Here is a 17,052-nt window from a genome sequence, read left to right as displayed (position 1 = left end):
TAATTTCTAAACCAATGGGTGTTTAAGATTTATGATCTCTCCCATAATTACAAACATACATTGTATATCATTTTATGCTAAGGTGTTGCTGATTCTCTGCAATATTAACCATTTTTGAGGAAGTTGCTCATGAAACAATCTAGTCAATGTTTAGAAGCATCCTGGCAAGTCATTAGAATAAGAGCAGAAGTGTTTGCAGGAAAAGCATCAAGATCATGAAGGACTTCAAACTGGCCCCTCAAAGGTAATCACTTTAAGTGTGCTGCTGAGAGTGAACTGTTCTAATGTGTATAGTGTTCACTTGTCTTAAGAGCAATTTTAACAACTTTAAATAAAGAAGTACTTATGCCAATATATTTAGTCCAGAAGAATATACTAGACACCAGTTAAATGAATAGCTTACACAAAGAAGATAGTGTTCTATTAAGCTTCATTAATAATAAAACTGACTATTAGCATTTTGCAAGGAAGGCTAAAACTGATTTCCTCTGTAATGGACAAAGTTAAATAACTATAGCTCATAAGTTTGAAGTCAAATACTGCTCATTCATTTCTGCCGATCTTGTCAATACATGCTGTAAAGGTTTGGTCCCAACACAAGACTGATAAAATAGCTTTTAATTACCAGACTATAAATACAGCTTTTCAGTAGAGTTGTATCTCTTTTCACATCAGTCTGTTTGATTTCTGATAATTTGTACTGCTGACTCTGCTTACCTGTTTTTCAATAGCTACAGTTAGTGTGACTTCTTGTCCATATAGTGACAGGTATGTTTCCTTGGAGAACATCTTTGACAAACTACCCTATTGATCTCTGTAATTCTCTGCTGCTTGCAGCATTAAATAGAACCTTGATTTCTTGTCTTATGTGCTTACCATGTAACAATTAAGCAAATGTAATATTTTCTTGTATTACATGAAAATCAATAGACCTCTTGCTCTTCTAGTTGATCATGGTGAAGGATGAACTCAATAGCTAATAGCACAGTCCAAAAATAAAAATATCATTCATTGGGTTTATTAAGTCCTGTAGTGAACCCTTTGTATGATCATTGCTTTTGATTTCATATTAGACAGCAGCATTTCAGCCTGAAAGAGTACAAATGCAGGAAGCCAAGAGACTGACTCTATTTTTAGTGCCTGTGCTGTCTTTTTGACCTAGGCCTAATTACTCCTTTGTGTCTTAGTTTTTTTCCCCCCCCCCTGTAATCTGAGAAAAACAAAACACCTTTCTCTTATTTCAATAAAAGCATTATTTTTGTAATCCACATTTTTCTCTCCCTTTTAGTTATATTTACAAAAGACACTGTTAATAAACAGTTTTCAAAATGAGGTGAAGCCAGGTGCTGGCAGCTCACACCTGTAATCCTAGCTACTCAGTAGGCTGAGGTGTGAGGATCGCAGTTTGAAGCTAGCATGGGCAGAAAAATCTAGGCAAAACTTCTAAAAATGAAGATGTGAGCTAGGCACTGGTGCCTCATGCCTGTAATCCTAGCTTCTCAGGAGGCTGAGATCTGAGGATTATGGTTCAAAGCCAGCCCTGGCAGTAAAGGCCATGAGGCTCTTATCTCCAAATAACCAGCAGAAAACTGGAAGTGGAGCTGTGGCTCAAAGTGGTAGAGCTCTGTCCTTGAGCACAAAAGCTTAGGGACAGTACCCACCTAGGCCCTGAGTTCAAAGCCCACAACTGACAAAAAAAAAAAAAGTGCTGTTTAGTACAAAATCTTGCATATCTTCTGGTTATTTCTTACAATTAGTATTGAAAGACTTCTGACAATTAATATTGAAAGACTTCTGGGCAAAGTTCTTACCTCCTCTTTTCAGTTGTGAGCCACTGTAAAGACAGTAACACAATTGAGACTATGAAAGGTTGCTGATAAAAAATTCCTAGTTCCTCAGTGTTAAGTCCTAACATACCACATTGAAAAAAATGGTTTTTATATTTTTCTTATCGCACATTTGTTATGAATTTAATCTTTTGCTAATCGTTGATTTCACTTAAATTGAAACCCTTTTAATTATTAAAAGCCATACATACCTTACATTTAGTTTCATGTCATTAATACTTATGTTCTCTCAAAACTGGAAGCACAGAGCATCTATAATTCTTCATGAAATATCATTTACATCTATTAAAGAATGAATGCTGTCTAAATGAGCAGGATGAGACAAAGGGCCAGGATCTAGATTTCACTTTACCTAAAAGATAATGCAGATAATAGAAACCTTATCCCAAATCCAGTAGATCAAGTATCACCTTTTTCTCAGCACTTACCACGGAGATGGTAATGATGTTTGAGAACACCTTAACCTAAACGAGTACTTCACATTACATCTCACCTAGGTCAACAGTCTAGGGTATCAGAGTTAAAGTGTGTTACTGTAAATTAATGGAAAATGTAACTGCACTTTGCTGAAAGATCAATGTCCAATAAAGGCTGCACAATCAAATCTTGTGGCAATGATTGAGGTCTTTAATTGCCTCTCAAAGATAAGGTGGTAATCAACAGAGCTTTAACTGATCTTTTTTACTAGTTCAATTACATGCTAATAACTAGTGCCAAGTCAGAATCTTTACTTATACTTCTTAAATCTTACATTAGTAATGAAAAATTACTTAAGCTACAAAATCAATAGGACACAAATGTTCCTTACTATATTTCTTCACTTTCATATAACTTCATGAGCTTGGCAAATGTCTCTCAGAAGCTTTCCCAACAAGAAGTAATACTCCTCACCACACTCCACAGGTTATTTTTCTAAAAATAAGACAAGAGATCAGATGCTGAACTTTTTTCTTCTAATAAAAAAATGTGGGTAAAATACTTGCTACTAAGACATATGTAGCATCTAGCTTCTACTCAGAGGTCTGTTCTGCTAATTGCAAGTGCTAATAGAACTGGGATAAAAAATCAATCTAGCTTGTCTTTAGTACATCTATTTACAAATGTTTCGTTAGCTTTTTAGTGAACCTATAAAGTTCTCATTTTTTGGTAATAAAATCAAATGACATAGATACATTGAACTTGATCAATTAAAAAAATTCTGTGCTTGAAAAGGTATGACCAAGGAAATGAAAAGACAACCTAGAGAATGGGACAATCACATATCTGATAAGGGACTTATTTAAAAATTACACATCTGATAAGGGACTTATCACATTGAAAGAATTCTAAAAACTCAATAGTTTGAAAATGGATTAGAAAAGATATTTTATTTCTTCAAGAAGATGCACATGTAGATAATAAAACACATGAAAAGATGTTCAGTATTAACCACTAAGGAAATATAAGTCAAACAATGAGATTCCATTTCACCATCCACTAGGATGTCTATAATCAAAAAGATAAGGGATAGAGATAGAGAGAAATTGAAGATGCAATATACTGTCAGTGGGGATGTAGCTACTTTGGGAAATCTTAAGAGCTCAACAAAATATTAAACAAGGAATTATCCTATGAGCCAGCAACTCTGTTTCTAGGTATATGCTCTTAGGAATTGAAAACATGTCCATACAGAAACTTGGGGCACTGATATTTATATCAGGATTTTTCATCATAGCAACAAAAAGAAACAGTCAATTTCCAGTGGTTCACACCTGTAATCCTAGCTCCTCAGGAGGCTGAGAACACCAGTAAAAGAAGCAAGCCTATTGAGAGAGAGGCCCCTGAGTCCAATTGGTTAACCAATGGACTATTAATTAGCCAAAATAAGGGATAAAGTACTAATGATACAAGATATATGTCCTGAATAGGCAAAATAAGAGACAAAAAGTAGATCTGAGGGGGGCTGGGACGGTGGCTCAGTGGTAAGAGTGCTTGCCTTGCGTGCATGAGGCCCTGGGTTCGATTCCTCAGCACCACATAAGCAGAAAAATCTGGAAGTGGCTCTGTGGCTCAAGTGGTAGAGTGCTAGCTAGCCTTGAGCTGAAGAGTTGAGGGACAGCGCCCAGGCCCAGAGTTCAGGCCCCATGACCGACAAAAAAAAAAAAAAAAAAAAAAAAGTAGATCTGAGGTAGCCTAGAGTTGGGAACATTGGAAGGAAATGGGAAATGACTGCTAATGGGTATAGGAATTTTTTTAGGGGTGATGAATCTGTCCATCTGTTGATAGTTGCAAAATTCTGTGACTATGTTCAAACTAAACCACACACTCGTGATGGAAGAACTGTGCTAACATTTAAACACTATTTCTTTTTTCTTTCTTTCTTTTTTTGTGTGTGTGTGCTTATACTGGGGCTTGAATTTAGGGCCTTATACTCTCACTTGGCTTTTTTTTTTTTTTTTAAATAAAGGTTGATGCTCTACCACTTGAACCATCCCTCTTCCAGTTCTTTGGTGGTTAATTGGAGACAACAGTTTCATGGACTTTTCTGCCCAGGGTGGGTTTGAACTTTAATCCTTAGACCAGCCTTCTGAGTAGCTAGGATTACAAGTGTGAGCCACCAGTGCCAGGAAAAACACTTTTAATGGAAGAACTGCATGGCATGCGACATATCACCAGAAATCTGTTAAAAAAATTCTTTAAGAGGGAAGAGAAATGCATAATTAGTGTTTGAAAGGCATAGAGTTATTTTTGCAAGATGAAAAAGTTCTGGAGTTGAATGGTATTGATAGATGCATAATGTCAATGTCACTTAAGCTTGGTTAAAGGGGTATTATGAATATTTTACTACAATTGAAATAATTTTTAAAAAAAACAGTAAAGGGCTCAACTATGGTAAAATATACCTAATTATACGGTTCCTGTAAGAAACAATTGAATTTAGGGCTTAAAGTGTCATTCAGTGATAATGTTCTTTGCCTAATGTATACACAATGCCTCCAATTTGATTCCAAATAACAAAAATTTGGGCTGGGAAGGTGACTCAGTGGTAGAGCACTTGCCTTGCATGCTTGAGGCCCTGGGTTCGATTCCTCAGCACCACATAAGCAGAAAAAAAAAATGGCTGGAAATGGCACTGTGGCTCAAGTGGTAGAGCGCTAGCCTTGAGCCGAAGAGCTGAGGGATAGCGCCCAGGCTCAGAGTTCAGACCCCATGACTGGATCCCCCCCCCAAAAAAAAAAACATTTAAATGCATGCATACATACTGAGTTTAGAAAAATCATACAAATTAAAAATAGTTAAAACCTAGGGCCAGTGGCTCACACCTGTAATCCTACCTACTTAGGAGGCTGAGATCTGAAGGTCACAGTTCAAAGCCAGCCCTGACAGGAACGTCCTTAAGACTCTTATCTAATTAACCAGCAAAAAGCCAGAAGTGGAGCTGTAGCTCAAGTGGTAGAGTGTCAGCTTTGAGTACAAAAGCTTACAGGACAGTGCTCAGGCTCTGATTTCAAGCCACAGGCCAAACATACAAATATACACACACAAAATAGTGTAAAAATGTTAATTTAACATAATTTCATGTATTTCAGCCTTCGAATTTTTAAGTTTTTATCTATGAGACCTAGTTTTAATTGAGTAGATGAAAACTCCTTTGGGATCATTTTTAGTGGCATTAAGGAAGGTTGTATGGTTTTTGATTACTTAAAATGAAATCTAAGTAAAACATGTAAAATGGGCTGGGAAGGTGGCTCAGTGGTAGAGTGCTTGCCTTGCATGCCTGAGGCCCTGGGTTCGATTCCTCAGCACTACATAAGCAAAAAGAAAAAAGCCGGAAGTGGCGTTGTGGCTCAAGTGGTAGAACGCTCGTCTTGAGCTGAAGAGCTGAGGGACAGTGCCCAGGCTCAGAGTACAGACCCCCCCCCAAAAAAAAATCAACATGTAAAATGTTAGTAAATGAAAATATCCTTTCCTAGATACTAGTTGCTGGATAAAGAGTATCAGTTACTTATAGAATGGGGTTTTAATATATAGTATTGCTTATGGCTATTTTAGTTGCACTTATATCATTTTAAATACAGTTTATGAAAACTACTATTCTATTATAGTATTAATTTGTCTTCAGTGATATTTATAGTATCAATTTAAAAGCTGTACAACTTCATGGAAAGTAGAGCTTAGACATAAGCTCTACTTTTGTTTTGATCAAACAAAAGCTTTTTGTTTTTAAACGTGAATCATAGAAAGCATACTTCTGAAAAAAGGTTGGAAGTTTTCTGTTGGAAGTTTTCAGTATTTTTTAGTTAACCTAAATACATAAATCTATTTGAATTCATCTTAGGAAAAGAGATATGTCATTAGATATATGATCATTATATGCTTCAGTGATTCATGGGCCTTGTTACATACATGCTTTGTAATGTATGAATTATTTAGTAAGAAAAATCACAATAATTTTGTTGTTACTCAAAAATTTATGGGTTGGCAGAAACAATTATGCAGCCCTTGAAGCTGGCAGGTTAAGGTAACATCATTAACACATGAGTAGTTACGATATTTTTAGTAGGTATTTGATATAACCTTGACTAGTTCTGGTAGAATGTATCAGTAATTTTATAACAATCTGTAAACAGAGTGTTGAATTTGTTAACTACAAAGTGATATATTTTACTTTATTTTCACATTAGTACATCATTTAAAATTTGAAAAAGTTATCTACCAAAACCCTAAATGATAAAAATATACAGAATAAAAATGAGCACTTTAGCCAACAGATATAAGTGTAAAACTGCGTTTAATAAAAGCAAATATTTAAAAATGCTTTAATAATTGGATGTAAATAATGTATAAGTGTAGATCATCTTGATATCTTTTTAATGCATTATGGTTCTTACTGTGAGATGAACAAAATTTTACCTTTTTTAAAAAAATAAGTTGTTTATTGTGAAAATACTGTACAGAGGGGTTACAGTTACATGAGCAAGGAAAATTTTACCTTCTTAGGCTTTCAAATTTACAAATTTAAACAGTGGAAGAACCAATCATTTGAAAGTTTAAATAAGCTGGATGCTGGTGGCTCACTCCTGTAATCCTATTCAGGAGGCTGAAATCTGAACATTGCAGTTTAATACCAGCCCTGGCAGGAAAGTCTGTGGAATCCTGATCACCAATTAACTTGCAAAAAGCCAGAAGTAGAGCTGTGGATCAAGTGGCATAGCACCTGACTCTAATGAAAAGCCCAAGGGAAAGTGCCTAGGCCTTGAATTCAAGCCAGGCACCAAAGTTACAGAGAGAGAGAGAGAGAGAGAGAGAGAGAGAGAGACAGAGACAGAGACAGAGACAGAGACAGAGACAGAGACAGAGACAGAGACAGAGACAGAGACAGTGACAGAGAGGAGAGAGAGAGAGAGAGAGAGAGAGAGAGACAGAGACAGAGAGAGACAGAGAGAGACAGAGACAGAGAGAGAGAGAGAGAGAGAGAGAGAGAGAGAGAGAGAGAGAGAGAGAGAGAGAAAGGAAAAAAAGAAAGGAAGAGGGGGAGGATGTAAGGAAGAAGAAAAGAAGAAAAAGAAGAGTTTTAATAAAATCCTGACTCTGTTAAAGCCCTTGCCTAACATATGTGAAGTTCTAAGTTCTCAATTCCTAGCACCATCCACGTAAATTTTGTCACTTAACTTTAGCTTTCATTTAACAATCAACAATTATTCTCATATCCAACAAATATCAAGGATAATGTTGAAACAAGTTTTAGTCATTTCAGCTGCAAACAAAATCTAACAGTCTGAGTCTCCATACACAGTCCATTCAAGTTAGACTGAAAAAGACTTCTCCTGAGCACTGCTGGGTGAGAAGCCTGTGGTACTGCATTCTGTGAGATACAAAACTCATCATACAATGAATGCTCAAGATGATGATGCAAAATTAAAAGGATAAATTGCCTGTCTTTAATAGCTTTTTTTTTTTTTTTTTTTTTTTGTCTGTCATGGGGCTTGAACTCTGGGCCTGGGCGCTGACTCTCAGCTCTTCAGCTCAAGGATCACACTCTACAGTGCCACTTCCAGTTTTCTGGTGGGTAATTGGAGATAAGAGTCTCACAGATTTTCCTGTCTGGGCTGGCTTTGAACCACAATGCTCAGGTCTCAGTCTCCTAAGTAGCTAGGATTACAGGCGTGAGCCACGGGCGCCCAGCTTGTCTTTTATAGATTTAATAAAAAGACACTTTAATTAGACAGCATACTGACTTTTTACAATAGTAGCAGTAATTTTGGACATATCTCAGATGTAATGAATGAATTGTGTATTCTGAAAAAAAAGATCGGATTTTTTTTCTTTTGGTAGTACTGGTGTTTGACCTTATTTGCATCTGCTAGTTTCAGCCATACTTTGGCCCTTCAGTCTTGGTTTTTTGTTTGTTTGTTTTTGTTGGTGATGAGACTTGAACTCCTGAGGCCTGGGCACTGTCCCTGAGCTCTTTTTGCTCAACACTAGTACTCTACCACTTGAACTACAGCACCACTTCTGGTTTTCTGGTGGAGAATTGGAGATGAGTCTTACAAACTTTCCTGCTCAGGCTTGCTTTGAACTGGGATCCTCAGATCTCAGGCTCTTGAATAGGTAGGATTACCAGCACTGGCCTGTTTTCTTTCTTTCTTTCTTTCTTTCTTTCTTTCTTTCTTTCTTTCTTTCTTTCTTTCTTTCTTTCTTTCTTTCTTTCTTTCTTTCTTTCTTTCTTTCTTTCTTTTTTGGTGCTTTTTTAAATTATTGTTTTGTTTAGTGGGTTTTTTGTTTGTTTTGTTTTCTGCTTTTGCTCTTTTAGATAGGGTCTTGCTTTTTGCCCAGACTAGTCTGGACTACAATCCTCCAATTTAATTTCCTGCTATATTTCGAATGACAAGTTTCTACTACCATGTCCAGCCTTTTTCCGTTAAAATGAGGCCTCACCAACTTTTTTGCCCATTCTTGCCTGGAACCACATCTCAGCTTCCCCATCTTGGCCTGTTAAAGTTTTGGAATGGCAGGTTGAGATGAAGTGTCATGATCTTTTTGGTCTTGAAATAGGATCATTCAGATCTCTCCCTCTCAAGTAGATAGTAGTATAATCATGAGCCACTCATCTTATGACTGGAATTTTGTTGTCATTTCTTCAAAAGTTGCCATCTATTTTTCTCATTTGACAGAAATTGCTATTTTAAAGTCAGAACAGGTGCAGTGGCTCACATCTATAATTCTAGCTTCTGGGAGGCATTGGAGGATCAGTTCTCTAAGGTTGGTCCTGGGGCAAAAATAAAAGACATTGTCTGAAAAGTAACTAATGCAAAAAAGATCTAGGGGTGTGCGACTCAAGTGGCAGAATACCTAGCAAGCGTGAGGCCTTGAGTTCAAAGTCCAGTACCACAAAAAAAAATGAAGTAAACTGTTAAGCAGAAGGTACTAGGATGGATTAGATTTTTAAGTTTTACATTATGATTACTATTACTATCACTATTATTAGTATTTGCAGTGCTTGAGATTGAATCCAGGGCCTTGTTTATAATCACTGAGCTATACTTTCAGGCTTGGTTTAAAAAACACACACACACAACTAGAAACAATGTGCTGATAAATAACTAGAAGAATATATATATATATATAATATATATATATATATAGAGTGTGTGTGTGTGTGTGTGTGTGTGTGTGTGTGTGTGTGTGTGTGTGTGTGTGTGTGTGTGTGTACCAGGCCTAGAGTTTGAACTCAGGGTCTGGGTGCTGTCTCTAAGCTTTTTTACTCAAGGCTAGCACTCTATCACTTGAGCCATAGCTCTACTTCTGGCTTTTTTGGTGCTTAATTGGAGACAAGAGTCACTTGACTTTCCTGCCTGGACTTGCTTTATAGCACCATCCTCAGATCTCAGCTTTATGAGTAGTTAGGATTACAGGTATGAGCCGCTAGCGCCCAGCTTGACAAGAATAATTTTTAATTGAATTTCAAAGATGGTAAGGTGGTGTCTCATGAGGTAGTTAAGTTCAGAGAAGGCTGCATGACAATCCTTAGGAAGATGAGTAACATTCCTGACTAGCAGCACAGATAATATAGCTATAATTCTAAGTTCCCTTTAACTCTGAAGTTTGATCATTTTCATGATCTATTCACTGTATCTATTCTATTATAGTCTAAGCTATACTATATAACAAAAACCCTATTTTGAGGAGAAAGAATATAGTTTTAATCCTTGTTCTACCAATACCATTGAAAAAGTGAGGGGAAAAATTGAGTTTCCTAAGCTTTAAATGTCTTCGCGTAGCTGGGCACTGGTGGCTTATGTCTGTAAACCTAGTAACTCAAATCTGAGCATTGTGGTTCAAAGCCAGTCTGGCCAGGAAAGTTCATGAGATTCTTATGTTCTGTGCTGGATTTGAGCAAAAAAAAAAGCTAAGAACAATGCCCAGGCCCCTCCCTTCAATTCAAACTTCAGAACTCTGTCTCTGTCTCTGTCTCTGTCTCTGTCTCTGTCTCTGTCTCTGTCTCTGTCTCTGTCTCTGTCTCTCTCTCTCTCTCTCTCTCTCTCTCACACACACACACACACACACACACACACACACACACACACACACACCACAGTCTTCATATATACTATAAGCAGTTTATCTAACACTTGTGCCAAGATATTTGTCTAATGACTTTGCACATAGCAATTCACTTAGTCCTAATAATGCTATAATTTAGGCACTCAGGGCCTCACACTTGGTATGCAGGTACTCTACCATTGAGCTATGTCTCCAGCCATGGTTTGTACTGGCTATTTTTGAGATAGGATTTTAGTTATGGCCAGCAGCAGCATACCTGGACAGCAATCTTCCTACTATATCTGGGATAAAAAGACATGCCACCATGCCCAACTTTTTCCATGGATTTAGAATATCTCATATTTTTCCCCCCAGGCTGGCCTTGAAATACAATCTTCCTAATTTTAGCCTCTTAAGTATCTATGATTACTGGTATGAGCTACCTCACCTGAGTAGGCACTATTTTTCAGTTGTATAATGCAAGAAATCATGCCAAAACTATACAGAGTAAATTATATAGATACTACACAGAGGAAACTAATATAGATATGTTTAGCTGGATGCTAGTGGCTCACATTTGTAATCCTAGCTAATCATGAAATCTGAGGATTGTGGTTCAAAGCCAGCCTGGGCAAGAAAAGAAACTACAGTAGCTAATGATACTGTATTATGTAGACATTAAATCTAGTTGCATTTTATTTATTTATTTATTTATTTATTTATTTATTTATTTATTTAGTGCCAGTACTGGGGCTTAAACTCAGGGCCTAGGCACTGACCTCTTTTTTTTTTTCCTCAAAGCTGGTGATCTACCATTTGAACCACAGCTTGAGTTCTGTAGTTTTGATGGTTAATTGGAGGTAAGAATCTCATGGACTGCAGAAAAAGCATTCGACAAGATCCAACACCCCTTTATGATGAAGGTTTTGGAAAAATTAGGAATCCATGGAACATTCCTCAATACAATAAAGGCTGTATATGACAAACCTACAGCCAGCATTATACTTAATGGTGAAAAACTAAGGCCATTTCCTCTTAACTCAGGAACAAGACAAGGATGTCCACTCTCTCCACTTCTCTTCAATCTAGTATTAGAATGCCTAGCTACAGCAATAAGACAAGATGCAAACATAAAGGGGATCCAAATAGGGAAAGAAGAAATAAAACTCTCCCTCTTTGCAGCTGACATGATCTTGTATTTAAAGAATCCCATAGATTCCACTCCCAAATTACTCAAGCTGATTCAAAACTTTGGCAGAGTAGCAGGGTATAAAATTAACCCCCCAAAACCAATGGCTTTTCTGTATGCCAACAATGAGAAAAGTGTGGCTGAAATTAGGAAAGCAACTCCATTTGTAATAGCCCCACAAAAAATAAAATACCTAGGAATTAACTTAACCAAAGAAGTGAAGGACCTCTATGATGAAAACTTTAAAAACTTGAAAAAGGAAATCAAAACAGAACTTAGAATATGGCAAAAACTCCCATGCTCTTGGATTGGAAAGATTAACATCGTGAAAATGGCAATACTTCCCAAGGCTATCTACAAATTCAATGCGATACCTATCAAAATTCCAACCTCATTCTTCAAGGAAATAGAGGCAATCCAAAAATTCATATGGAACAATAAAAGACCCCGAATAGCAAAAACGATCCTCAACGGAAAGAACACTGCTGGAGGAATATCAATACCAAATTTCAAACTCTACTATAAAGCCATAGTAATCAAAACAGCTTGGTACTGGCACAAGAACAGACCTCAGGACCAATGGAATAGAATTGAAAATCCAGAAATGAACCTACAGACTTATAGCCATCTAATCTTCGATAAGGAAGCTAAGAAAATAGAATGGAAGAAAGACAGCCTCTTCAGTAAATGGTGCTGGCAAAATTGGTTAACTACTTGTAGAAAACTAAAGCTAGATCCTTATATATCACCCTGCACCAGAATCAACTCCAAATGGATCAAAGACCTCGGAGTCAAAGCAGACACTCTGAAAACATTACAGGATGGAATAGGAGAAACCCTAGGTCTCCTTGGCACAGGCAGAAATTTTCTTAATAGAGACCCAGAAACACAACAAATCAAAGAAAGGTTGGACAAATGGGATTGCATGAAGTTGCAGAGCTTCTGCATGGCAAAGGACATAGTTAGCAAGATCAGTAGAAAGCCTACGGATTGGGAAAAGATCTTCACTAGCCATACAACTGACAAAGGTCTCATATCTAAAATATACTTGGAACTCAAAAAATTAAACCACCCAACAACAAATCCGCAAAGAAACAACTGCCCAATAAATAAGTGGGCTAAAGACTTAAAGAGAAACTTCTCTGAAGAAGAAAGAAGGATGGCCAATAGACACATGAAGAAATGCTCAACCTCCCTAGCCATAAAAGAAATGCAAATCAAAACAACATTGAGATACCACCTCACCCCCAGTTAGAATGGCAAAAATCAAGATCTCTAATAACAACAGATGCTGGAGGGGATGTGGACAGAAAGGAACCTTACTTCATTGTTGGTGGGAATGTAAACTTGTTCAACCACTTTGGAAAGTAGTATGGAGGTTCCTCAAAAGACTCCACATAGAGCTCCCCTATTACCCAGAAATCCCACTTTTGTGCATTTACCCAAATGTTTACTAACAAGACCACACTAAAGCTACCAGCACAACTATGTTGATTGCAGCATTATTTACCATAGCTAAGATATGGAACCAACCCAGATGCCCCTCAGTAGATGAATGGATCAAGAAAATGTGGTATATATACACAATGGAATTCTATGCCTCCATCAGAAAGAATGACATTGCCCCATTTGTTAGGAAATGGAAAGACTTGGAAAAAATTATATTAAGTGAAGAATCTCATGGACTTTTCTACCAGGGCTGGTAATACTCATATCTCAGTGTATTGAGTAGAATTATAGGTGTGAGCCACTAGAACCCACCTCTACTGGCATTTTAAATGTACTAAAACACTACAGTGCCTGGCAAGAAAGATTCTTAATGGATAAACCTTGTCCCTGCACAAATGCTTGGATTATTTCTACTATTCTGCCAAAAGAAAAAACAGCCCGCTTACCTTCTACACTTTGGAGAGTTTGTTCTTTCTATCCATGTCTCTTCATGTTTGTCTTCTTTTTACAAATAAATAGATAAGCAAGGTACCAGTGGCTCATGCCTGTACTTCTAGCTACTTGGAAGGCTGAGAATGGAATGATCGTGGTTCAATGACAACTTAGGCAAAAAAAAAAAGTACCTTTTCCAACTCACAGGTGGATATAAGGGCACATACCTAAGATACTTGGTAGTCTGACAATGAAAAGATTGCAGCTCCAGGTTAGCCTGGGCAGAAAAGTCCCTGAGACTCCACCAAAGGAAGCTAGATGTAGTGGTGCATGCCTACCCTAGCAAGCTTAAACTAGGTGGATCACGGTAGGAAGCACTCAGGTAGGAAGCAAGAACCTATCTCAAAAATGAACAGGGCTGAAGGTGTGGCTCAGTAGTGGAACAGTTAACTGCCCAGCAAGTGATAAGGCCTTAAATTCATGACCCAGAACTGCCAATAAACAAATAGTTAGCTATATGAGCAAGAATACAATCCTCTAGCAAAGAAAAAGTGAGCTGGACAACAGTGGCTGCACTTCTGGCTTTTTCAGTTTATGTGGTACTGAGGAATCAAACCCAGGGCTTCATGCGTGCTAGGCAAGCACACTCTACCACTAAGCCACATTCCCAGCCCTACAGTTTAAATTTTTAAAGTTAAAATGGCAAAGATAGTTTAGGTTGAAAGAAGAGCCAAGGGCATTTTGGTGTACAAAATCAAGTCTCTGCCTTTATGACTCAAGCCCAGATGTTATTCAATTTCCTTTCATGTCTTTTGCCCTTCCTATGTTTCTACCCAGAATCTCACATTTCACTTAATCCTCATGTATCCTTAGTTCCTCTAGTCTCTGATGGTTTCTCAGGCCTTCTTTATTATTGTTTGTCTTGACAATGTTGAGAAATTCTTTTTTCTTCTTCTATACTATTATTATTATTATTATTATTATTTTGCTGGTCTTGAGTTATGAATTTGAGGCTTGGGCACTATTCCCAAGCTTCTTTTGCTCAAGGCTAACACACTACCACTTGAGCTACAGCTCCACTTCTGGCTTTCTTGGTAATTTGAACCATGATTCTCAGAACTCAGCCTTTGGAGTATCTAGGATTACAGGCATGAGGTATTGGTGCCTGGCTTGAGGAATTAATTTTATAGGATGTTCCTCAATTGGGGTTTGTCTGGTGTTTTTCTTATGCTTTAATGGGAATGTGGTTTTTTTTTTTGTTGTTGTTGTTTGGGTTTTTTGCCTGGGGCTTGAACTCAGGGCCTGGGCACTGTACCTGAGCTTCTTTTGCTCAAGGCTAGCACTGTACTACTTGAGCCACAGCACCACTTCTGGCTTTTTGTTGTTGTTTATGTAGTACTGAGGAATCGAACCCAGGGTTTCATGCATGTTAGGCAAGCACTCTACCACGAAGCCACTTTCTCAGCCAGGGAATATGGTTTTAAAGGAAGAAGACTACAGACATTGTCTTACACCAGGAAGTGCAATTCCAGATGTCCATAGGAGTTATGTTGGATATGCCAAATTTGATTGTATGATGGTGTCTGATGGGCTTTACTGTGCTAGAGTTATTCCTTTTTACTCTTTCCTTCCTAACATTCCTTCAAATTCTCTCCCCTCCCTCCCTCCCTCCCTCCCTTCCTTCCTTCCTTCCTTCCTTCCTTCCTCCTTCCTTCCTTCCTCGTCTTTTTCTTCTGGGAGTTGAACTCAGGGCTTGGATGCTGTCCCTGAACTTTTGTGCTCCAGGCTACCTCTCTAGCGCTTGAGCTACAGCTCCACTTCTGGCTTCTTGGTGCTTAGTTAGGATTACAGGTGTGAGCCACCAGCGCCCAGCTCAAACTCTTTTAAATCAAAATTAATCAACAAATACTTGCCTGTGGTTGAAAGGGCCCACAGTAGGTAGTAACATTTACTGGGACTCTTTAACCATTGCTGTCTGAGTTGTGGTTGGGGTAAGTGGAAGGGAGAAAAAGGAGCAAATGTGGCTCAAGGAAGGCAGGAGATGCCCATGGAATTGGTTCTTTTATTACTCAATCCACTTTACTTTCAAAACTCATTCATTCATTCAGAGAGTAGGTAGTAGGAATATGGAAATGAACAAATGTACAGTTCCTACACTCATGAATTTATAGTCTAGCAGAGAGATAAATGTGTTAAACTTGGTTTGTATGTTAAATGATATTAAGTACCAGGAGAAAAACAAATGAGAAAGGGCATTAGAAATCATACCACATTCATTCTTGTGCCTGCTTTGTAGTCTTTCTTGTTTGTGCCAGTCCTGGGACTTGAACTCAGGGCCTGAGCACTGTCTTTGAGATTTTGTGCTCAAGGCTCTACCACTTAAGCCTCAACTCCACTTATAGTACTTTTGGTAGTTAACTGGAGATAAGGGTCTCATGGACTTTCCTTCCTATGCTGGCTTCAAACCTAGAGCATCAGATCTCAGCCTCCTGAGGAGCTAGGATTAAAGTCATGAGCCACCAGCACCAAGTGGGAAGGCCTCAAGAGGGATAGACATTTGAGTCAAGACCTACAGCCTGCAAACTGTGAGGGACTGAACAATGTACACATCTAGGGTAAGAGTTGTCCAAGCAGAGGAATCTGTAAGTGTCAGCATCCTAATGTGGGATTCCTGGTAATAGTGATCCTTGAAGTATTCCTTGAGCTGGTAATCATAACTACTCTGGAGGCTTACTGGAGGATCACAGTCTGAAGCTAGCCCACCCCAGGCAGAAAAGTCCTTGAGATCTCATCTCCAAAATAATCCACAAAGAGTCATGCTGGAAGCATGTTTCAAGTGATATAGTCCTGGCTGAGCAATAAGTCAGCCAAGCAAGTGTGAAGTGCTTTGTTCAAACCTTAGTACCACCCTCCCCCACAGTGTAACCCCCGCTTTCACTATATTTGATGTCAGTATAACATGTGGAGGAGATAGGGACAAACAAGTCGTTTAAGGATTCAGGTGGACCTGTTGCAACAATGAGAAGTACAAAATGTCATGTCAAAACCAACTTTACAATGTCGGTGGGGGGGGAGGGGGGTATAATTGGGTGGGGGGAGGGGGGAGGCTGGGAAGGGAGGTGAAGGGTAAACAAAGGAGGAGGCTGCAATGCTTGGTAAGAAATGTATGCATTATCCTGCCCATGTAATTGTAGCCCCTCTGTACAGTATGTTCTCAAATAAAATAAAATAATATTTAAAAAAAGAAAAACAACCTTAGTACCAGCAAAACTCCAAAGACAAACAGGGATGGAAACTGGTGTGAGTGAGGAAGAATACTTGGAAATGAGGTTCAAGGGTTCAGAAGAAGGTTTATCCTGGCTCTGGTGGCTCATGCCTGTCATCCTAGCTACTTAGGAGGCTGAGATCTGAGGATTGCTATTCAAAACCAGCTGGGGCAGGAAAAGTCCATGAGACTTTCATCTTTAATCAACCCCCCCCCCACAACACACACACACACACACATACACACACACACACACACACACACACACACACACACACACACACACACACAAGAATCACCAGACTTGCATGTTTCTCCAAAGATGTTATATAAATAGCTAAGAAGCA

Source organism: Dipodomys merriami, unplaced genomic scaffold, assembly GCF_024711535.1.
Source record: "Dipodomys merriami isolate MVZ:Mamm:240054 unplaced genomic scaffold, mDipMer1.0.p SCAF_48, whole genome shotgun sequence".
Lineage (NCBI taxonomy): Eukaryota > Metazoa > Chordata > Mammalia > Rodentia > Heteromyidae > Dipodomys > Dipodomys merriami.
This window is presented reverse-complemented; position numbering follows the sequence as displayed.